Genomic DNA, 24,615 nt, shown 5'->3' with positions numbered 1-24,615 from the left:
TACAGAGGGGAAATAAAATCCATCTCACTAATTATTAGTTATTACTGTAAGCACACTCAGATTTCTTTAGCATTAAGAAACATTAAATGTGGAAGAACTCCAGAAGATTACAAACAATGACATCTAACATGCAAATCAGCTGGGAGTTTGAATCTTCTGGGGCTTCCTCATTGTGGACAGCTGCCAGCTGCAGATGCTTGGCTGACTAATTGGCACTAGCAATAAACAATATTTGAGTTTGTCCAGGAAAGGAGCAGAAGGTCTGAGAAAGGATTATCAATATACATTAAAAAGAAGAAAAGCTGCTGTGTCTCTATTGAAATTATTATCTGTGTGGTTCATTTCTACAACTGAAAATTGCACTAAACCCAAGCAGTTGTTTATAAAGCTCTCAACACTAGCTGAATCTTAGCTATTGGAAGATTATAAAGCAAGTATAGTGTACAAAAATAAACCAAACTGCTACTATAATAAGGAATACTATACTCTCAGGGCTTCATAAAGTAATTTTGCATCCAGACCTGACTGGCTTACAAGCAAATAGAACTTTTCATCAAAAAGATTGCTAGATTGTTTAGCAATATGCCAGCCCCTGAGCTACAAGACAATCTATCCTATCTGTAACATTGATACCAGCACAGAGAAGTTATTATCTAACTTATTGACAAAAGGTAACAATCTTACACTTTTCAGGAGCTATTACCTGACTTGTGTAATGTCTGAAACTGCTTAGATCCTTCTTGCAGTGATGGTGGAGTTACTGTTCCACAACAAACAGAACTGGATTAGGCCTTCCTTGCACTCAGACATGCAATCCCCCAGACAGAATTCAGGGACAAGCTGTCAAATTGAACAAAATTACTCTAAAATTTTCAGGAAAAAAAGTGAAGTGATAGACAAACAACTTGCAAAGGAACCTGTAAAAAGGAGGATGCAGAAGAAAGCAGCCATTAGGAGGCAAGGATAGGATCGACAGGATTGAAATGTAGGATATTCATGTGCAGCAACAATTGTTTTGAAAGCTTCTGAATAAAAAATTAACAGCTGATGGCATACTCACTAGGACTTACATCTAGTCTGGGAAGGAGAGCTGTTAAGATAGTGAGTGAGCCAGCAAGACAGATGGCTGGTGAAGGAACTGACACTGCAAGAGCTGGAACATTCAGTAGGGAGGAAAAACAACAGCTATACCCATGAAGGGACTGCTGCCAAGCACGTAAGTGAAGTGAGCAGAATCTCACAATTTCAACAGTTTCTATAAAAATGTCCATGATGTGCTGAACTGCAGGCAGTGTACAGGGCCCCAAGCTGACAGTTCTGCATCAGCACAGGAGCAAATAGACAAAGGAAGAATTAAAAGGTCATTACCTGAAAAACCAGCAGCAAATAGGTGAGATGTGAAACTACACAAGTGACTTAAAGGAGATTTTACAAGTGAGGAAATGCTCAATAGGCATAAGAACTTAAAAGATAAGCATATCACCTAGCATTCATTTGCAAATTCTGCCTCTTGTATTCAACATGAAAAACAGTGTCAGAAGCAAAGGTTTATGACACCACCTCACCCTTCCTCCCCAGTTTAAATCTGTCTACTAGGAATAAAATAGTTTCCACAAAGCTTGCATTTCTCACAGCTACAGATTTACTATCAGTAACAGTCCAGACATTCATAACAGTCAACTCCAACACCTGCATCTTGAAACCCACTAAATATTTGCAGTCAGGTCTCCACATAATTTCAAATATTTTTTAGTACAATCCACTTGTCTTTATAATGATAAAAAGAACCCTTGAACAATCTGGCCTTAACATATTGTTGAAAATTGAGTGAATTCAATGCACAGAGTTTAGGGGTTGTAGGAAGAACAGGTTTGAGAACTGAACAGCTTTGCATGAACAAGGAGGTGTTGTGAGATCTCATGAAAACTGATCTTGAATTTTGATACCAACATGAGGAGAGATAGTTCTTACAAAAAAGGAGGTTTAGAAGAGGATCCCAAATGAGCAGCTTATTAAAAAATATTTCTACATTAGCTTCCAGTTACCAAGTTGCCCTTTCCTATTACTTTTCCTTTTTACTTTTCCAGCCCGTTACTGCTGCCAGTCATTGAAAACAAGAGGAAAAGTGCATCCTTCTTTTGAGTTCTGTGATGGTGTTTCTGTGTTTAGCATTACCACACAGACATGCACTGAAGTACACATTGTTTTCATTAATTGTGCACTGTATAGTCAGTATTTAAGCTGTACAGTTCAATAAAAACAGCTCATTGCTGAGGACAGATCTCCAGAAATTCTTTAAACACTGATGAATCTATTACCACTATTTCAGTAGAAAAATGACTATGGCATGGACAAGTAGAATATTAAAAATCATTCCAAAATTCATCCAGAATATGATTATCTTTCTGGTATTTGGGAAATTGGATTACTTTTCAAGATGCAGAAAGATTTTAATACAGAGGCCAGGCAAACTAATTAAATAAACAGTATGGGACGGCTCCAAAACATTATAGATCACACATTAATGCAGAAAGCCAATATAATTATGAAGAACTCAAGTCAGCCATCAATAAAGGTAGTAGGGCTTATTCATTATTATCAGTAAAGGCACCTTTCCCTGGTTTAAGAACTGTGTTGTTGAAAGTTTGTTGCATAGCATTAGCAAGATACAGGTAAGGCGAAGCGAGGCTATTCCTCAAGAGGGCACTGACACTGTATTCTGAGGCCAATATTATCTGCGAACAAATACAACATTGAGATGTATACCATACAGATCACATTTCATCTAGAGGAGAACACCAGCAAACATTTCACATTTCACCCTTCACCAGAGCACCTGGCTCCCGGGAACAGCAGAATCTCTGACCAAACCCCCTGAGCCACCACTGCCTCAGGGCCCTGAGCAACCCCACCTTCACACTGTGGCCTGTGCCCTCACCGTGAGGCTCCACCTTCACACTGTGGCCCTCGCCCTCAGTGTGAGGCCCCACCCTCACACTGCGTCTCCCGCGCTCACACCATGTCCCTCACACTGCGTCCCTTGCCCTCACACTGCCCTCACACCGCGCTCCCCACCCTCACACCGCGCTCCCCACCCTCACACCGCGAGGCCCCACCCTCACACTGTGCCCCTGCCCTCACACCGCAGCCCCGCCCTCACACCGTGGCCCTGCCCTTACCATGAGGCCCCGCCCTCACACCGTGAGGCCCCACCCCTGCCACGAACAGCCAATCAGAGTGCCCTCATCTCTGCCCCCGCTGTTGGGCAGCCAATGAGAGCGCCCGCGGCAGGAAAGCAGGATCCGCATGGCACCACATGCGCGTGGGAGGACGAGGCGCTGCCAGCGGCTCCCTCAGCGCGGGCATGGCCCCTCAGGAACCCGCGCCGGCCGCTGCTCCGCTCGGGCGTGTCAAGGTAGCCTTGCAGAAGGAGGGAGAATGAGGGAAAAGCCTGGAGGAGCACAGGAACAGCGGCAGCTGAGAGAGGCTGGTTAGACAGATGTCGTGGGTCATCTCCTCGCAGCGGGACTTCTGCTTGTAAAGCTCTTGGTTCACTTCTTCAGTGAAAGAGAAAGTTCTTGGTTGGCTTTCTCCTTAGTGTTTTGGAAATAAAACCTGCTAGGCAATATGAAGCAAAAAGGTGTTTCGATGGCAGTGGTTTTGTTAAGTAATTAAATGTTTTAGTAAGTAATTTGTTATTAATAGATATGAAGCATTGTTATAGAATAGACTATTAAGCATTGTTTTAATAGATAATTTTTTTCCTGTCGGTGTGCAGATCCTTCCCCAGGCTGCACCGAGCTGAAATCAAAGCCTGGTTACAGTTTCTCTTGAAGGAGGTGAGGCTCAGGGCAGATGTGCCCATTTTCAGGGCATCTCATGAGGGACCAGCCCAGCCCTCAAAATGGGGAGTTAGCCAAAACCTGCACCAAATGACAAGTAAGTGTTGCAGGCTCTGTAATTACTGAGAAATTATGGAAGCACAGGAAGCACATGGATCTGCCATCCTCTCCCTCTTAAGTGAGTGAACCTGTAAATTGGGTAAGCACTCTTAATCCTCGAGGGTAGCCTGGGGTGGCTCTTCTGTAAGCCTCCATCAGCTTTTATTGAGGCTTTAGGATCTTGGGATCAAATTGATTAGCTATTCTGTGTTGTGTTTGCTCAAGGGACAGGAAGGAAACATTAAATTATGCCCACCTGAGGTTACTTGCTAATGAATAATGTAATTATACCCCAGGATATTAGAAGGGTTTTACATTTAATCCCATATGTTTTTGTTTTCTCTTAAGAATCATCTACATTTAGATAAGCTAGAATTAACATTGCCTCTTTGAGAAGTCTTTATTTGTGACCACAGTAAAAATAGTTTTTGTTAGAAAATAAGATGTTTAAATTATCAGGGCAGATGGCAGAAGTAAAAAGCAAGCACTTCATGCATATGTTTTAAAGGCAAGAGTTCCTTAACAGATGCATGGAGGCTTCTCCTTATAGCTCTGATCACAGCAGAAAAGTGATGGTTCTTTTTCTATGTGGCACTTCAGAGAACTAATGGAAAGTGACTTGCTAGTGTAACAACTATATGAAGTGGACAAAACTGTCATTTCAGTTTTAAATTTGAACACAGAAACACAAACAACTACTATACTGCTAAATTCTGATATCCTCAAATAAACTCCAGTAGCAGAACAACTTTTATTTGTGTCTTTGGGATAAAGCATTGTGCTGAAGGCAGAATTTTGGCCTTGGTATTTCACATTTTATATTACAGTTCAAAGTTGTGAAAGCTTTAAAATATGTAATTCAATCTCATTTTGCACAACACTTTAGGAAGTGAATTCTGGGGTGTGTGTTAAAGCTAAGTGATACCATTCTAGCCCACGTAAATAGCAAATGGTTACATTCTCTTTCACACCTGTATAAATTTACAGTTGGATGAATATTCTGGTTCTGTCTTTTTTTTCCCATGGTATGTAAACTGGGATAATTTACAGACATTGAACCTGATTTGGTTGCAGGAAAGGTAAGGTGTGGGGGATTGCTACATTTTCCTTCAGGCCAGCTCATTGTTCTGGCTCTTTTTTACTCTCTGTAGCAACACCTCAGGCTGATATCAGTGAGGAATTGGCAAAAGGAAGATGTGCTCAGTGATGGCTCAGAAAGACTAATATAGAAATAAAAACAAAGCTAAACCCAAAAGTGGATGGTGCCAGTAAATATAGTAGTAAACTTTGTGATTACAAATAGACTTATTCAGTAGATTTACTCTGTATATCCTAGGTTGCCTCTTACTTTGTTCCTCCCCTGACAGAAAAACATTGTCAGGACTCCCTTTAGTGACTGCAGTGTCGGTTTGGAACATATGAAAATTGATTTTTAAGAGCTTGGAGCCAGGTTTTCAAGTACTTGGCATCTATAATTGGGGCAGATTTTCTAAAGAGGTTAGCACTGACTGTTCTGAGCTCTTGTGAAGATTTGTCCATTTTGATTTTGTGCCTAACTGAACTGATTTGTTGAAAATCTGGTCTCTGTAGCAAAGCGTGGCATTCTTAGAGTGCTGTCAGGGCAGTAATAACACTTCCAAGGGAATAAAAAAAGCTGTACAGCACCCCCCCCTCAGTTCAGTACCCCAAAACTGCCACCCAGAGCACAGAGTATGAGTAAGGCAGGGTTGTAAGCTGGTATGTGTTGCCAAACAGTTTTCTAGGATTTCACAGTGTACAAGTATGCTTTTGCTACTTCTGTTCTGGATGTGTTTATTTAAAGTAAAAGCTGCTGTGAAAGGAAGCTATAAATGCTGGTTATAAGAGTGCAAAAATGTGTTTGGGAAGCCACAAGAGGAAAATGCTTTAATTAAAATGTACTGTAGCTGTTGTTAATAATTTTGTGAGTTCTGAGATAACAGCACTGCTTCTAGAGTTGTGCTGCCTTCTGACCTGGGGCCTGGGATGAACTTTTTGATTGTCCATCACTGTAATCAATGGTATGAATCCTACTGAATTTGATTTAGCAGTGTTGAGTCCTATGTTAAAATAGTAGCAGTATGAACAAAATGAATGTTTTGTGTTGGAGAAAAAAATTTAAATGAGCCACAGGCCATCTTTTTTACTGGCAGAGCTGTTACAGGGTGATAATATTGATTTATGTGGTCTTTCTAGCTAGTTATGTCACTTACTATTGCAGATTACTGCAGAAGATTTCTATTTCTGTTTTCAAATAATTCCTTTTATTTGAAATTAATTTAGTGTCCATTTCTACAATGTTTTGGCCTTGTCTTTGTCTCTTAATCACTGTCTGAAGAATGAATTATTAATTGTTGCAGCTGAGGAAACAAACCAATAATTTTCTGTGGCCTTTTGAGGGGAAAGACAAACCAAACCAAACCAGAGCTTTATTTTTGCACACATTGTACTACTTTCCTACTGTGCTTGCCTGGTTGAAATAAGGATCTTCAATAATCCAGGATAAGCAAACAATAATACTGTAATTTCCATGTAGGAAGTATGGGATACATGTCTACATGCTAGGGTTGCATTTATAGAACAGCTGAGTGAACCTCTGATAAACAAATGAAAATAAATTGAAAATGACTACATTTATGTTGATACCTCTTAGAGCAGTAAGATTCATTCACACAGAGGTGATAAGGGAAAAGAGATGAGTTGTTCTTGAGATAGCTGCTTTCCAGACCTTTCAAAAAACTGGAGATTAAGGCATCATGCTATTTCTAGCTTGCCAGTGCTAGCTGGAGTGAATTCTAGGCTTTAAAAACATTCATAAATTAGAATAAGATGGTGATTATAGAGATGGAAAAAACTTGCATGAAGGAGCTGCCCATAAACAGTCACTGCTCTGTGAGCTCCAGGTGAAATACCATTTTGCTTCCATTTTGCCTGAATGGTTGAATGGAGGTTGTATTTTACTTGTTACTTAACTGTCCTGTTGTGCCATTATTCTGCTCTGTTGATGTGAATTGCAAGTAAGTTTTTTGTTAAAGGTTTTGACCCTTGGCTTTGGGAAATGTTCTTGTGTTCCTTGTTAGCCATGGCCACGAAGTTCTGGAGTTTGCTGTCCTTGTACTGTTGCAAATGTACACACTAATAAACACCTGTAATGGGTCTCCTGAAGTCAGTGTGCCATACAGATTCTATATTTACTGATTTCAATTCCACAGAGCAGTTGCTAATATTTCATCTCGTGGTTGGTATATTTTTTAGAAGTAGAACTTGTACTCTGAAACGGCAAAGCAGAGCCTGTCCTAGACTGCAGTTACCAAAGCTATTTTCCCAGGCACAACTTGGTGACTGTGCTTTCTCTTGGTCCTTTATGGCATGTCACAGTGGTAAATAAACAGCTTGGGAAAGGGGATGTTTTAATTTTTTTTTTCATTAATTATTTAGTGTGTTTAGTCTGTGTTGAAAAAATCTCAAGGCTAAAGAAGTCACACAACAGTCACAAGCCTCATTTTGGACAAAGACTATTAGATAAGACTGAGCATCCTTTTGTCACACTTTTTGGAGTGAGTGGGTAACTTAGGTCTGTTTTACATCTGTATCCTTTGAATGTTCTTCTGCAAATGAAAATTTCATTTGGTGAGGTTAGTACACTGAATTTGATTCAGCTTGCTCCTCACTGACTTTGTGAGCCCATTATGGCATCATTACTCTCCAATTACAGGCATGAAGGTGAGAAGTGACCTAGTAATGAAGGGCACACACCCAGGATGGTGTAGTGAGAATTTTGCATGAGGCAAAAGGGGAAAAAATATCTGCTACACTGATACCTGCCAAAAGGCTGTTTGTCAAAAGTGACTGCTTTGAAGGAGTCCCCAAGAAGGGCTTGTGCTGAGCATTGCTGTGTGTTGCTGGGATGTGTCTGGGGTGCAGATATCTACAATTTCTATAGTTTTATGTACTGCATAAAGTTATTGTTACTTGTACAGAACCAAGGTCAAGCAGTTTGGTATATTTATATTTATTTAACTTGTGAGAGTAATGTCTAAGCTACAGTTTAAAATAATCCAATATGGACTGAAGCTTTCTGCTTTAGAGCTTAGTGTTCTTTCAGTTTTGAGAAAAAATAGTTAGTGTCAAGTGTATTCTAGAAAACACAGATATTTAGTATCATTGTAATGTAATAAATTTATTGTATTCTATCATTTAAGATATTAAAAAGTAACTTTGTCTCTCTTTCCAAAATGTCCTTTCTCTTGTGTGAGTGGAATTTTGTGACAGTAACTGTTATGAGATCCTACAGGATACATTTTTAGAGAAACTGCACCTGCTGTAGGATGGCTTTATTGAGAGTGTTCTGAATGTGCTGCAGTGAACTGAAGGCTCGAGAGGAAGCAGCAGGATAGTGAATGTCGATAGCAGGCAGAGTCCGTGTAAGTTACATTGTATTGAATGGTTTAATGCTGCTTCACAGGGATGTGTATTTTCATTCTCAAGGAAGAACAGACCCACAAAGGACTTGTGGCCAGAGAAAATGGAATAAACCTGAGCAGCAGGGAAACAGCTTCTGGTACAGCAAAAAGTGAAATCTAAGAAAACTGATAAAAGCAGAAGCAAAAGCTGCACATTCTTTTCACAGGATGTATCTGAAAGTTGAGGTCTCCTGACAGGAAGTGATCCACTGAAATATAAATAGTAAAGCTGTCAACTGGCAGAGCAGCAAGTAATAGTGATTCAGCTTCTCTTTTTTTCCTTTTACCAATTTATCTACAAGTAATCACATAAAGATACCAAAATAGTCAGCTGCAGTGTGGTGTGCTGTGGTGCTGTGTAGTACTTTGGGGATGCAGACCCATGCTCAGTTTAAAGATGATGAAAATCAGTGCTGCTACACAGTTTTTAGCTGCATCAATGCCTTGGTTTAGTTAACTGTGCAGGGCTGCATGAGGTGCCAGTGACAAGTGCACAAAATACCATAAAAACACATACAGCAGACAGGAAAAAGTGCAAACCAATCCTTTCTGGTAAAGGTTCACAGTGGCCAAGTCAAAAGTTCTGTGAACATATGAAAAATGGTCTTGCACATAGTTTAGTTACTTCTTGCCATTTAGAATATTATTAAATTATGAAATGTCATCTTGCATTTAAATTTGTCCAGCTTTCTGCTCTGGTTTTCTTTCTGGAAAAAATCACTGAAGTTTTCTAGGTGCTATGGAGACAGTGCTGATGTCAGAAATGTTTTCAGTGGGGGCCTGGAGCAGGGAACCAGATGGCTGCAGTTACTGGTGAGCATGGCTGGCTGCTGGTGCATAAGTGAGCAGGGGAGTGCAGTGCAGAATTGCTGAGCTGGCTGTGGCTGGTGACTCACACTGGCAGCAAGGTGGGAGAGCCTGCAGGGCCTGGGAGCTTTCCCCTGCTGCTGCAGTCACACTGTGCCCCACGGTGTCCCCACGAGCACAGCCACACCACATGGCTGCACTGGCTTCAATTCAGGCCAGCTCAGGTGCCTCTCATTTGCAGCTCTGGGCCAGATAACACTGCAGGTTTCTGTCCCAGGAAATGAAGTTTATTTCTGGTACTTTTGTTGTCCTGACCTTTATAGACCTTTATTTTCTAGGTAACTTCACAACTTATGAGGCTTTTATAAGACCTGATGACCCAGGGGTGAAGAGACAGTATAGGTGTAGCATGAAGTGCTTCTGTTAATGAAATAAATTCTTGGGTTTTTAAAAGTATTGAGCTTTTGGGTAATGTTAAATGCTGTTGCCTTAAAAATCTTATCATCTTGCATTTAACTGGAGCAAAACCAAGAACAGTACCACCAAAATATCTTTCCAAATTCCAGACTTCTCGCACACTCTGAGAAGAGCCTCCTCCTCCGTGACCCTTGAATCCCATTTTGTGCAGTTGCCATCAGTGCAGAGCTCTGCTGCTGAGCTCACTGGCTTGGCTCTGGAGTCAGCCACGCTCTGTGCTTCTCCTGCTTGTCTCTCCAGCACACGAGTGAGGGGACCTTGCCAGCTGATTAACTCTGCTCTGGCTTATCTATTGTGTCACTTGCTTTTAGGTTTTATTCTGAAGTACAGGTCAGCAAAGAGTTTTGGTGGTTTACTTATCCAGCTTTCTAACAAGCCTCTTTTATTTGACCTTTCCTTGTGTTTAGAAGAAGCCACTTCTAAATATTTCTTGGAGTCACCTTTCTTCCTTTGAAGTCCTTTGAAACTCTTATTTGCTGTGATACCTGTAAAGTCTTTACAGTGGGTAAACAGTGCTTATCGTGATGTTCACTTGTATTTTCCAGTGCCTCTGTTCAGTTGTCTAAAAATAAAATGAAAAATTCTGTAAGCTCTTCAGAACAGAGACTGGCTATTTGTACAAGTGTTTAACACAGCAGGGCCCAGAAATCCAGGCAATGGCCTATAATACCACCTCAAGAGAGAAGGAAAAAAATGTTTCTAGGTATGAATTTTTTTTCATAGGAAGGTAAGTGTGGGGTGCCTTCAGGAATCATTCCTTCATAAGGAAATGTGCATTAATCCTAAGAATATGCAATGATTTCTAATCAGGCTGACATATCTACAATGGAAAGATCAAGATATTTTTTATCAATGGTATTTAAGGCACCAGTAGCATTTCTGTGAGCTCGAATGGTCTATGTGCCAAAAGTATTCTGCTGGAAACCTACAATTATTCTGTAAACTTCAAAATCCAGAATTCAAGATGAGAAAAGGCTGAGAATTTCTGCACTTGATGAGCTCAGGCTGAAAGCTGGAGAAAAAGCATTTTGCCTTTTATGCATTCTGTCAGCTACAACAATGCTAACCAAAGAAAGTGTCATCTCCCTAGAGTCTCTTTTCAGACAAATGTGCTACAGGGCAATAATGAATCTTAAAAGAAATTCATGATGGGAAAAAGCAGTGTTTTGCATATAAATGTTTCTAATGGAGCTATGAACATCAGTCTTTTGCTCTATTACTTTGAAAAATACCATGTGAATCCTTGTAGCTGTTAGTAATTCAAGACATGAAAGGTGCTATTTATTTTTATTTGTGTTATGTTGCCTATAAAATATTAAATACTCATTTGGCCAAAATTACTACTAACTCTTTGAGATTGTACAAAAATATTATTCATAACTTCAAAAGCTTAAGTTGCCAATGGGTGACTTGGATAAACTGTGATTAGCAGAGAGCAATTCCTACTGATCTCCTAGAAGTGCTACAGGTAAGTAGATTAAAATTTGTAAGGAAATGTATTTCTCCAGCATTGTTGACCTAATGAATTTTTTAAGAACAAAGTTATACTTTAAAGCCACAAATAAATCACTTAGATTTTGAACATTTTTCTTAGTTTTTCTCTTTGTATAATCTGTGATTATTTTTAGGGCCTACACAGCACAGATTTCCAGCTCATCTCTTCAGCCATGGGGAGTAAACTCTCTCACTATATTTTATTTTAAGAGAATTAAGATCCCTGTAATTTGCTGGAACCTTACAAGAAAAAAAAACCTACCTCCAACTATGTTAGGGGTTGTTAATGAAAAGAAAATTAGATCATCACTAAATTAAAAAGAATGTTAGATGTTTTTTTCTGTATTGCATGGGGAAATTGATCACTGTTTTAATTGTCCGTCCTCATGCCACATCCATCCCAAACTCTGCCCACAGAATGTGTCATCAGGAAAATGCAACTGTGCTGAGATTCCTCTGCCACATGTGATTGAAACCAATTTTGACACTTGGAAATTTCACAAGCACATATACAAGCTGAATTCTGCATAGATTCTTTTTGGACCAAGAAAATATTTTACTGTTTGTACAAGTTTTTCCCAATTCAGCTGTTGCAAAATGCTATTCTTAACACTTCTTTTTAGTAAAGCAGGAATAACTGGTTGGCTGCACATGGGTGTTCTTGTTTGTTGTTGTTCCTCCTCCTTGCAAAGCACATCTCCAGGGAATGACTATTACAGAATGATCTGACTGGAAAAATCTATGTTCCATTAAGACTTTGGTAGAAGCAGCAATCCAGCCTGTTTAGCAAATAAAGACTTCATCCCATTGTCTTGTCATTGTGTGCCGTGGTGTTGCCTGAGTAAGTTATGATAAAATAAAGAGGATTTGAGTCCTAATAAGTGGACATAATGTTAATAGGTACTTTTCTGTGGTTCTGGAAAATATTGACAAGAAGTAGTTTCCTTTCTTCTTGGGTGTAACTGTGACCTGGTTGCATTGTGCAAAATAGGTATTTTCACCAGTTACAGTTTTTCACTGGAAATAAAGTTGTAAAATTTAAGTCATTCAGGAATCCCTGGCACTTCTTGCAACTTTGAAACTCAAATGATAAGCCCTAATTGCTTGCAGTGTTATATTTTCTTTGCCATTAGGAAGTACTGTAGTGATGGCTGCATATTTTTAAGACTTGTATGCAGTGATTCTCTTTTCCTGACATAGTTGGGCTCCAGTGGGGACTGCAAATATTTTTGCCTGAGGACAGAGCCAATTATGATGTGGTTTGTGCTGATCAGTGCTTATTTTGCTTGTTTTGGCAGTCAACAGTATTTGGTTACTGGCTACAAAAATAGTGTGGAATCCTCTGGGATGATAGTACTGATTAGAACTGAGAAGACTCTGATTTCAAGCTTTAATGCACGTCTGAAACTGGAGGAAGTGCACCTGGTGGATAAGATGAGCAGCTGGTTCTGAGCTACTTGAGTGTGAAGGCATTATTTGCTTTACCTTATGCAACTTGTTTGTTACAGATCTGGATTCCAAAATAGTTTCTTTAAACTAGGTTTTTTTTGTCTTAGACTATTTTGATGATTTTTTTATAAAAAGTTTTAAATAAAGGAAACAATAAATTAATGTCTGACCCAAATCTGCCTTTTGCTTTTGAAGTCAAATAGTTAGCCAGTAAAAACCTGCAGATAAGCTGGTATTGCACTCCAACTTTCAGAACCAGAGGAATTTCCCAAAAGTTAAAGGTTGCAAATACTTACACAAGTGTTTGTTGCTAGACTGTATATGTGGACTCTAAAGATTTTAGCGTTCTTTGAAATATTTGTGCAACTGCTCTTTGTAGGACAAATCTTTTATGGTTTTTTTTAGAAATATTGTAAGAGAACAGCAAACACCCTAGAGAGGGGGAAGAGCATACATGGGAAAATAAGACATGTTCAGTTTGTAGTAGAGATTTTTTTATTCCTGAGTATTAGAAAACCACTTATAACTGTATCAAAATCTACCTATATTTCACATTCCTAAATTTTTGTCTATTAAAAGTCACCAATTTATTCTTCATTCTTTACTGCTGGACACTGAAAAAATATAGACAACATTACAACAGTCCTTATTGATTCTAATATCTTCAGTGTTTTGTTTTAGAGTCAGAAATGCAAGGGTTTTCATGTGTCACATCACCAGAGGAACACTTTTCCTTAACATGTTAGACATTTTCTCACTTTAATAGAGACATCTCACAGAACTGACAGATTTATAGTTACTATTCAATCTCTACAGAAAAGTAGAATTTACATGAGTTTCCTATTTCTAATCCCTATTTGAGATAGCATTCTGTGTAGCATGCTTTCTTTTCCTTAGTAAATCCTGTTTAAAAGATTTGGCTGGTTGCAGAAATTATTCCGCTCCATTGTTAACTTCACAATTCTTCATTTTCCTTTGCTGTAAATCTGACTTCTGAAAAAATCTGTTGTTTTTTAGACAAAGGCAAAATTATTATTTATTTTTCTTTTTGTGCATGGAACTCCATTCATACTATTACTCCTTCTTATAAAAAATGGTGAAATTTGATTTTAATTAAGTTTTACGGGAGTGAAATGTATTTAATTTAGACTGCTTTTGTGTTAAACTGCGGTTCTTCAAAAGCCCTGAAGTGGTTTAATGTACTGATTGTAATATGTAGGGACTGGGAGATCTGGCTTCTTTCCCTGATGTTCCTTCATGTTTTCTCTGTGTGTCAAGTTGAAATCTTGCTTCCTTCTGCCTTTAGAAATGCTTACAAATTGTGCCTGAAAAATGGGCTGATTTATAGATGATAGACAGTGCACACAATGTTTAGCTTTGGGTTTAGGTGTTTGAGTTCTGTGAGTCCTTGTGCTGTCCCCCTACAGGAAAACTGTTGTCTTTGAAAATTCTTAACTGCCAGTACTTTCTGAAAATATAAACACATTCTTTAGATAGATACCCAGGTGTTTTTCTGTTCATGATTTTGTTTTTCTGCAGTTTAATTAGTGCTGAATTTTTAAGCTGACATGGATTTATCAGTACAAGTGACCTTTTCTGCTGATATCTTCAAGAGAACAAGGACGGAGAAACAGGTGTTCTGGCAGAAAGTTCAAAATAGAATAATTCAAAGTAGTTTCAAAGGCCAAGGGAAACACTGAGGTTACACTTCTGTGAGGAGTAATCCGCTCGTGTAGCAGCTTTGTGCAACTACAGCATAAAAGTGTTGTGTGCACAGCATCTCAGCTAATCCTCTGCCCTTTTTGGGTGTTTTTTTTTTCCATTTTCAGTGGAAAGACATGGGCACTTCTGTGAGAAGTGCATTTCAACTTTGTACGGCTGAGTAAAAATAGTTGCTTTACAGAGGTCAGAGCAGTCTGCCCTGCTATGCCCAGAACATTTCTTGGATATATTGGAAAGCAAAGAAGAGCACAACGCTTGGGCTGTGTCTTTTATCACTTCAGATAATGTTTAAATGTAGTAGGATAAAATGTGGAACGGTTATGTTTGGAATAGGTTTTGTCCACACCTAATTGCTTATAAGAGATGCAGTTGCTAATTCATAGCACAGCTAAATGACTGCCAGCTCCTCACAGGGACTTGTGGCACCAGAAAGACATGCTGAATTTATCACATGCATTTATATTACTTTCCTTTGAAAAGTGGAGCAGTCTATATTTACTGACTATATTTACTCCTTCTTGATGTCAGGTGGATGTTGATGTATTGTTAACTCTGATGCTTGTGCTAAAGGCAACAATTAATTTAAATAGTCAGAACTCAAAACAGGAAGAAACAACATATCTAGGGAAAGAGAGCATTGTAGTGTTACTTAAAAACTAAGAGCACGTCTGATAAAAATAAAAGCTGCAGTTTACAAAAGGTTCCTCCTGCCTTCTGCCTTGTTTGCTTAGGTGAACTGTAATAGAAGGTGTGAAATATTATAGAAATCAGTGTTCAATTCTTAAAGACCATTAGAATTATGAATACCAAGTTTTTTTGGAATTATGGTAAGTAACAGTTTGCCATTCCTGCTTATAAGTCTATGGTAAATGTCTTACCATGTCTTTCGTTAGCCTTAATCCAAGAGAAAGGAAACCAACTTCATAATATAAGCAGTTTGGATAAGCACTGAAAATGTTTCATACTTATAAATCCCAATACATTTAAAAAAATTAACTAATATTACTGTTGCTCTTTAACAGAGGACACACTGAAGGGTAAGTGAAACTCAACATTTCACATTGGATAGGATGAAGAGAAAATAAACTGTAAAGGGTATCCATGTATAATCTAGTTACACAGACTGGCAAAGCAGCACCATCCCATTGATACTAATGTGGTGTTGATGTGACTGTTTTGATGTGAAGCTGGGGATTTCCCTCTGTAAACCTTCCTTTATATAAGAATCAATAAGTAAGATGCTGTGATTTCACAATTTGTTTTCTCTTTTCAGAGTTATGAGAGATTTGCACATTCTGTCACAGTGTGTGTGAAAGACTGATTTATGTAGAGTTAGATGGATTGGGCATATGTAATTAAATACATAACATAGATTTTAGATTTTTTGTTTATTTGTTTGGGTTTTTATTTTAATTTTTCTGTTTTAATCTAAAATCAGTTGTAAGTAGCTCTTGTCAATAGGTAAATGTATCTTCCAGATGTGTTGGTAGACTGTGCTATCCAGTGCAACAAAACATGAAAAAGAAGTAAAAATCCACATTAGAAATTTGTATTTTAACACCATCTGAACATAGGTGTCAATTTTTTTCAGCAGGCCTGCAGCTGAAATGAACTGCATTGAAAAATTTTCGGAGTAGTTTACTAATTTCTGTTATAACTGCAATACAAAGCAAGTACTGTCATATCAACTGCAATGAAGTAGTATCTCTCCAGTCTTTTTTGTTTAAATCTGCATAGAATTTATTCCCATGTCTTGTACCACTGTTCCTGGATATAATAAATTTTGCCTTTAGCATTGTTAGGAAGGCACATTTCAGAAGACAGTCACTGTATCTATGCAGAATTACTCAATTAGGTATGACTAAGCCTAAACAAAGTATCAGCTATTTCTGTCAATGACATGGCTCAGAATCTACTTCAGTGTAGGTTAAAAACAAACAAAAATGTGTAGTCTAGCTAAGGGCTTGGACTTGTGCTTTCATATTCCAAATGATGACTCAGTGATATTTTGTACTGTGGAAATGTGCTCTGACACATGGTCATCCATCACTATGAGTATGTGATCCCATAATGAGAAGTACAGAGATGAATGTTTTATTACTGCAGGGTAGCTTTTACAAGTACATATGTAATGAGAGAGGGAGCAGGGGGATTGCAAAGTCTCCATCTTTCTAGAATTAATATGGAACTCAAATGGCCTAAAAATGAAGAACATTATGATCCTGGAAAAATTAGCTGGCTTAAGTTTCATTCTTCCCCCCATCATGGCTCGTTACTGAGGAAAATCCTTTCCATTGCTATTTTGTACAAAATGATATTCAGCAAGAACAGACAGTGCTCATATCTCCTAGATGACACTGAGCCCTCCCAACAGCCATACAGAATAATTTTATCTCTGCAGTGAAATCTCTGTAGTTCACACTATGGTTCTTTCACTATGGTTTGAAGTAGTGAGGTAGCTCCTTTCAATAGTTGGTTCTTTGTGTTCTTCACCTTAGAAATTACTGATAAGATAGGAAGAACAGCACTATGTCTGCTTGATTCTGCTTTCTGTCCTGCTGTTGGGCTTTCTAAAATTCACAAGCATGATCTGGTATAGAAGGTAATTACTCCACAAGTCAATACTGTTTTCCTTAGTAATTTACAGTTATGAATGCTGGGAAAGTTTTTGATGTCATCTGTTCATTCTCTCAAATTGACTTGTACTGAGTAGTAAAACCAGCTTTGACTTGAATATGGGGAAAGAGCAAGGTAAGGAAATCTACCCACAGTGACCAGGGTCATTCTATTTTGTTGTTTTCTTCTAATTCAACACCAGTTCTGGATATGACACACAGAACAACTGCTGTGTAGCCTTTGAAATCTGGTAATGGTCACTGAAAGCTACAAGATGAGAATTTTATATCTGATTAGCCTCGATTTAGTTGGTAATAGACTCATCAATTTCTCAAGATGCAACAAGACAACTAACAGCCTGCTACACATTCTACAGCAGTCTCCTGAAATGTGAAGAGATCAATATGCCTGTAAAGGGTCAGGGAGTGGGGCAGTGTAAAAAAACCAGACAAACCCAGGAACAACTCATAGTGAAGAAGGGTCATGGAAAGGAGAGAGAAGATGATTATCCAGCCAGCATCACGGCTTAGCAGGGACACAACACTAATGCAGCTAATCTGTATAAACCCATTATAGATAGCAACTAAAAATGGGGGGGAAGGCAGGCTCCTGAAACCTGGGAGCAAGGAGAAATCCACCTCGAGTTTGATTAGCTATGCATGGTACTTGCCAGTGCCAGCATGTCACAGTCACTGGGTAACTCAGCAGGTACCTTGCTGATTTTATAGCTGACATCTGGGAGGTGGCCACAGTGGCAGTAATGCTTCTCATATCTCTTGTGTGTCACTCTATTGTCACTGTGCAGTGTAACAGGAATGTGATATAGGGAACAGCCCCAAACTTATTGAAATTGATGGATAGTTTGTTCATCTGCAACACACTGAGCTGTGCTCTCACGTTGAGTCCTTTAGTGTCCCATTTTGTAGAACATTCTTGAGCTGTCTTCAAGCTTGTTGCTTTCCCCCACTGATCTGCTGTCAGGAGAAAATCAAACATAGCATCTGTTTCTCATTGACAGAATTAATAAAATGGAAGCAGACAGGATACAGAGCAAGTGCAATTTCAGATCTGCTGTTATGCATTATTCTTCCCCAGCAATGGAAGAGACAAGTTCAACTTGATATCCTGCAAGAGCCCTTGAGGTGAATTCCTTTAAGTAAAGCTGTCAATTTCATCATTACATCTCAAGTTTATATCAGAAGTTCTAATGGAAATATATGTAGCTTCTGTTATCTTTTCTCTCACTTTAAGGAGAAGGAAAGGAAAAAGAGTCTGATGGCAGAGTTGTTAGATTGATGTCAGAATTACCTGTTCCACTTCAGGGACTTGCATACTTGGTTGCCTGCCTGCTGTTAAACGTAACTGGGAACTTTAAAGGGCTGTTAAATTCTGTGGAGGTGCTTGCAGGGTTATATCCTCATTTTTCTTCTGCTCGCTGCTTTGCTCTGTGATGGTTAAAACATTTAAAACCCTAGTTTGAACCATCTGTTAGATAGATCTAATATTAAATTTTGGAACTGACTGGATGCTCAAATCAGCAGATAATGTTTTGAATGATATAGCAGCATGTTCAGACCAAGAAGGAAGAAGTGCAGTAGAGAGTTAGAAGCTTTTGAGAGTCTTTTAATTAAAAAAACCCTCCCAAAAACCATAATAGGGAGAGTGGAAAATTAAATCAGCTCACGTTAGTTAGTGCCTTACCTCTAAATCAGGTTTTTTGGCACCAGAATCAAGCACTGTGGGAGATGGATATGAAGCAATTTACACTTGGAATTTTATTTGGGCAGAGAGTTTGAGATAATTATTACAAAATTACTGTGGATCTATAGGGGAATAAGTCCATAAAAACTTTAGATTTACTGTTTTTTTAATAATGTAATTATGGTCTTGCTATAATAAAATATATTAAAATATTGCTTCAAGTATATCTTGTTAACCTCTCAGCAATCCCAGACATTTTTAAGCAGTGAAATTAACATTTGTTTAGAGCAAATAAAATTTTCAAGTTAGAAAGAGCTTATAGAGAGTTCCAAGCTGTGCAGGATCATTTTTCATCCATTTTTCTTTTTTACCACAGTAATTAGGCAAGTTGCCAGACAGCACAATGGAAAAGACATTTTCTTTAATAGAATATTTTTTTACAGGCACTGCTGGACACATACAGACATCTCCTGTATTTTTGTTCCTGGTGATGCTTTCTCCCTGGTTGTACTTTCCATGAAAAAGACTTTAGGTCATTAATTAATTTTTTTCTAAGTTATCTACAGGCTGTTTGGGGTTTGAGCCATGTCAGCTGATAAGACAATTGCTCACACTGGCCAGAGTGTTTCTGGTTTTTTTTGTCTTTGAGGTGCCATGAGGATACTTGATATGGAGCAATATTAACTAGGGTGCTGCATAAAGAACCTTCTGGAATAGCACATCAAGAACTGTGCTACAGGTTTTACAGCAATGCAGGCATTTGGATGAGTGTAGGAGCCCCCCTGCAGCTCAGCCACTCATCTCTGTAGCCCCTCTGATCTCCAGCAGGAGTCTGTGTCAAGAAAAAAGTACTTTACTCCAGTAGCTCCCTAGTTCTTTGTTTTACATTGATTTTCTATCGTTGTACGACTGGCTGTGTTTTCAAGAATATTTTCTTTGGCTGAAATGCCGAGTGCTTTTTGCAGACAACCAAGCTGCAGAGAAGGTTTTTTGTGTTCTGTCTCATTAAAAAGGTTGTAACACCACTTAACTCCTGTTATTGGCCCATGGTACCTGAGATTTCTAGAACCTTCAGTGTGATTTTATGGTATTTTTGATTTTATTGAAATCTAGTCTACATTTTTTGTGGATTTGGTAGTATCTGTTTTTCTTTCTGCTATTGTAGTTCAACTACTACTGTATAGATAATCAAATCTGGAGTTGATTTTAAGAAAATGAGACTCTCAGCATTAGCAATTCACTTAGTAGCTGGAGGTACATTTATTTTCCTTTAAATATTTTTGAAGCCTAAGTTTGAGCTTTCAGATATAAAATTTGAGTTGTTTGGAATTAAGCTGGTAGTAAACAGATAATTTGAGTTTAACCAGTTTTCATGGGTTTGAAATGCATGACCTTGAAAAGGTTTTGTATTGCAGGCTTTCATCAGCACTAGTGAGTTATTTAGCAGAAACCAGCCTCTTCTCTTCCAAAGTCTATTGTGAATTCAAAAGTCCTCTTCCCAGTGCTGTAAATCTTTTATTTTACTATAGTTCAGCGAGTTACTTAGCAAAAATATACCTCTTCTATTGCAGAGGCAGCTGTCTTTTGATGTTTATTGTGCCTTTTAATTGAGACTCCAGTCCCAGTTTGTGTTAATGTAGCGTTTTCACGAGGATAAAATACAGAATACAAAAATTTGTTTTAGGTTTTAAAACTTTAAAGGCTTTTTGTGGGTTGAGCAGATTTTTGAGCATTGAGCATTAGTTTTTAAGACTTTACAGGCTTGTTTTGAATGGAGCAAATTCTGCAACTAATTGCATCCAAAGGATCTGTGATGCTGATTCCTGAGAGAGCTCCTTCTTTACTTCCCATTTCTAAAAGTGAAATGCAAACATTTTGTGTGATTGCTGCCATCTTCCAGAAAATCTGTGCTTCTTTTTATTTGTGGGATGAGTGGCTTTGACCATTATATATAAACTTACAGCACTTGAAATCTTTTAGTCATAGCACAATAACAATGCCTGTGGTAGACTTGATTTCTGTACAGGGTCTGAATAATTGGAGTCTGAACAATGGATATTGTGTGTTTATGTAATTTGATGCACTAATACATAAATAGTAATAATAATTATATGCAAGCTGGTGCAGAACTTGGTGCTGAACTAAAGGGAATTAACTTGAGGATATAGAGGAGCCATTTCCCTGTGACTTTTAATTGCATATTCAGTTGATACTTCAATTAATACACTTCCATTGCTTGACTATGGGAGGGGCATGGCCTCATAAAGGATCCACAAAATTACAGTGACAAAATGGAGCCCCAGGGACAGGAATGCCTCTATTGCAGAGCTTGTGCTTCTTCTTCTGCCCTGTGCCTGCAACATGACCTCAACCCTTCTGTGAGCTGCACCTGAAAATGCTGCTGGAAGAGGATGGGGTCTGCATTTCCAGACTGTTTTCACTCTCCATTTCTAGTTACAGGCCAATTTCACCTGGTACACTTAGAACTGGGAGACTACAGTTTAATACAGGTTTTGTTCAAAATGACTGTATTTCAAAATTTGCATTCTAGACATGTTTGTTTTTTTTTTTTTCATTAATTTTTATATATATTATAATTCAAAGAAACTGAGTGGGGAATTGAGGACATTTTTCTATGCTAAAGAAAGTGATTTTAGTATTAATATTTCTAGGAGTAGGAAAAAACTATTTACAGTTAAAATTAATTGCATATAGAAAACTACCTTTGAAGTTGCAAGTAAAGATATTTAAGATTTTGTTCATGGAAAATATAGCACATCTTCCACTACTTAGCTTCATGTGTATAATATACTGTTTTACTTGAAGATCTCTGTTGGGGTGGAACAATTTCTCCTAGAATATACAAAGCTTAATATTATTGTCTGGCACACATCCTGCTGAGGGACCTGGGAAGTGTCAGAAATTTGGTTACTCAGACTGAAATTTTTTTAGTTTCTTGCTTAGTTTGTAAGATCATATAGCCTGTCTGTGTATGCTATATACCTGCTGACAATATTTTATTGTAGAGTCTCCATCTTTGTGATATAAAGTGATCATATTGGCCACAGAAAAGTAAAAAAATAGTTGTGAGTCATGTTACTGTATTGAAAGTATTGCTGTTGTGCAACCTAATCACAAAGGTTTTTCCTTACAAAAAATAGGACTAATACTTGGATATTTGTTCCATCTTCATTCCTCCCTACCATTTTCCCATGTTTATAAATGTGTTGCAGACCAAGTGCTGATTTTTTTAATCAACTTATGTGACCCTTTCATGGGTGACATTCTATTCCCTTAAACTGCAGCTGGCTAATGGGGAAAATGGGTCACAACCACAGAAAACTGTTCATAGACCCCAGATATCTAACTTGTGTTTGTCTGGCTGGTAATTGGTTAGAAGTCAGTGTGGTACTAAATGTGAGGAGGAGCTGCATCATTTTCTTCTGAAGGTTCCTTCTAAGGAGCAGTGTGAGAGCTGAGATACAGCAGCAGCAGCAGCAGCAGCTGCTGTCCTTGTGGCCCTCAGCACTGCTGGAAGGTGTTCACTGCTCCCTTCAGTCTAAAACAGATCAACTGACACACTCTGGTAACAACTTTTGAGCTTGTAGTGACAGCATGTGTAGAGATATTTCATCTAAAAATTAATCCAAAATTGAAGTCCCTGTTAGGCAGCTGATGCTCTAAATCTTTGCTGTTTCTTCCCTCTTCTGCCCCTGGCTTTAAAATGCTGCAGGGAAGCTCAGAAGCTTGGTAGTCTTCCAGCCAGCTGGATGAAGTTGTAGCTGCACTGGAGCAGCTCCTTAGCTGTAGTTTCTGAGCCCAGGGTTGGTGTATTCTCTTATTTTTCTGGAAGCTTTGTTCAAACTTAATACAAGAAGGAAGGACCTTTTCTATATAGAGAAGCTGTTTCATTATGTAACTTATAAAATAAGTCTTCTCTCTATGTGAAATATAATCATTTCTCAAAATTGGCAGTCACCTTAAAAAGTAAGGCATACAAAGGCATTTTTTAATTTAAACTATGAAGTACACAATTGGATTATTTCAGACACATGTGAACCAATTTAAAATAGAAAACTAATAAGTACTTTTCATTAAATCTGTTGATATTTATTGACTGATAGCTATGTGTGAATACTTACATTTTTAAGGGGAAAAAAATTTCTTTCCCGCTTTCATTTATTAAAAAAAAGTTTAATAAACTTCATTTTTTTGACTCAGAGGTGGTTCTTTTTATTAAAGATTTGCTGTCTCATTTTTGAAAAGCCCATTGTTTGCTTCTGAATGGTCCTTAATAGAGCTTTAACAGGAGACTAAATTTGAACAGCCAGAAATATTTGAATAAAAAGTTTGCTCATTATCACTCTGGATTGTTTAAATTTTGATCTTTAGAAAAGCAGAAAGAAACTTGAAGATGTCTCCACTCTGCCTCTGCTGCAACTTTAGCCTTTGAATTTTTTCTCTACCAGCAAAATCTTGTATGTGCTACTGATTATCCACATAATTATTATTTGTTACTCTACACATCAGAATTTTACTTCTGAAATGAGATATTAAGAAATCTAATTTCTTTTGACTTTTGGGGAGAAAAAATTTATATACTTAGATATTTTACACACAGACTGTTCTAAAAATGTTTGAAGTACTGGATTGTTGCAATTCTTATAATAACTTCTATTTGATCAAAGTGATGTTGAGTTATGCCTCAGTAACTTTGAGTTATATAAATCTAATTTCTGGTTAAGAAACAATAGTCTTATGCAGAAACAAGAGAAAACTGAAAGATAGCACCAATCTTACATCTTGTTTAGTCAAGGGATTTTTTCACTCCTTTTCAAGGTCTTGTGTAACAATGCATGAAGAACCAGGCCCAAGAAATAGGCTGAGTTAAATGGGTATTTTTTCCTGAGGAAAGTGTATTTTTGTTTTATTCATAAATGTGAAAAAAATGGATTAGCACCTCAGCCCTAGCTGATAGTTAAAGGAAGAGTAGCAAACACCCAATTTCTATCCATGTGTTCTAGTTGGGGACCAGAAGTTTGTCACTGCTTAGTAAATTTAAGGGATGATATGAGGGAACTCATATGCAGTAATACAAACTGTATGATTACATGTATAAATTTACTAATTTCATGTACTAGGAGAATGGAATTGTGTGCCTGACTGGACATGGGAAGCATAAATGAAAACAAAGTCTACTGGTCAAAATGTGTGATTGTTCACAGCTGATGGTGAGCAGGTGCTTTATAGCCAAATCTTCCCAGCCTCTGCACAGCTGAGAAAAGCAGCAGTTTCCATTTCCCACCTAGTCCAGTTCCTGCTGAAGATGTAGAAAAGGAAATAGACCTTCATGATTTTTTTACTTACATGGGTTATGTAGAAAATATGGACTAACTGAAAGCAAAATAATTTGCTGAATAGGATTTTTTTCTGTTTATCTCCTGCCTTAAGAAAAAACAATTTTGAACCAAAATTATTGAATCATTATACTTTTTTATTTTCAAAATTAAATATTTAGGGCTTTCATTAAAAATTCCTTTTTTTCAGTTATTTTCTGAAGAAAAGTTCTAAAATCAAAACACAATTATTCAAAATTACTGACTTTGAAATCAAATTAAGACAGAAGGGACACAGGCGAAAAATTTCTACTTCTGAGGAAATATTTCAGTACTTTAGACCTTTGGCTGTTCTGAGAAAATAATTCCATAGAGAGATTTTCCCAGGAGCTCACAGAATAGACTCTTGCATATTTTGGACTTCTTTTAAAACCTAGACCCAAAAGAATTTTCAGATGGCCGTGTAGACATAACAAAGGTGAGATCATGAGATCTTTTTAAATCTACAGTGGGGTGGGTTTTTTGGGGGGGAAGGATATGTGTGTTTGTTTTCTTTGGGAAATGCTGTCTTTTTACAAATTTTTAATCACT

The 24,615-nt window shown here is 37.9% G+C and overlaps 1 protein-coding gene across 2 annotated transcripts in view; it reads left to right on the top strand.

The window, feature by feature from the left end:
* Window positions 1-24,615, top strand: part of SMPD3 (sphingomyelin phosphodiesterase 3) — a 105,108-nt gene that overhangs the window by 9,565 nt on the left and 70,928 nt on the right. The window contains exon 1 of one of the 2 annotated variants that reach the window (XM_064723016.1): window positions 24,143-24,502. The exons of the other annotated variant lie outside the window; for it this stretch is intronic. The gene's annotated coding sequence lies outside the window, so the exon portion shown is untranslated. Of the gene's footprint in view, window positions 1-24,142; window positions 24,503-24,615 lie in introns of those variants that run through there. 2 annotated transcript variants of the gene reach the window in all.

The sequence above is a fragment of the Zonotrichia leucophrys genome, chromosome 11 (assembly GCF_028769735.1).
Source record: "Zonotrichia leucophrys gambelii isolate GWCS_2022_RI chromosome 11, RI_Zleu_2.0, whole genome shotgun sequence".
NCBI classification, from domain to species: domain Eukaryota; kingdom Metazoa; phylum Chordata; class Aves; order Passeriformes; family Passerellidae; genus Zonotrichia; species Zonotrichia leucophrys.
Note: the sequence above shows the minus strand (reverse complement) of the source record. Positions and strands in the feature narration are given on the sequence as shown.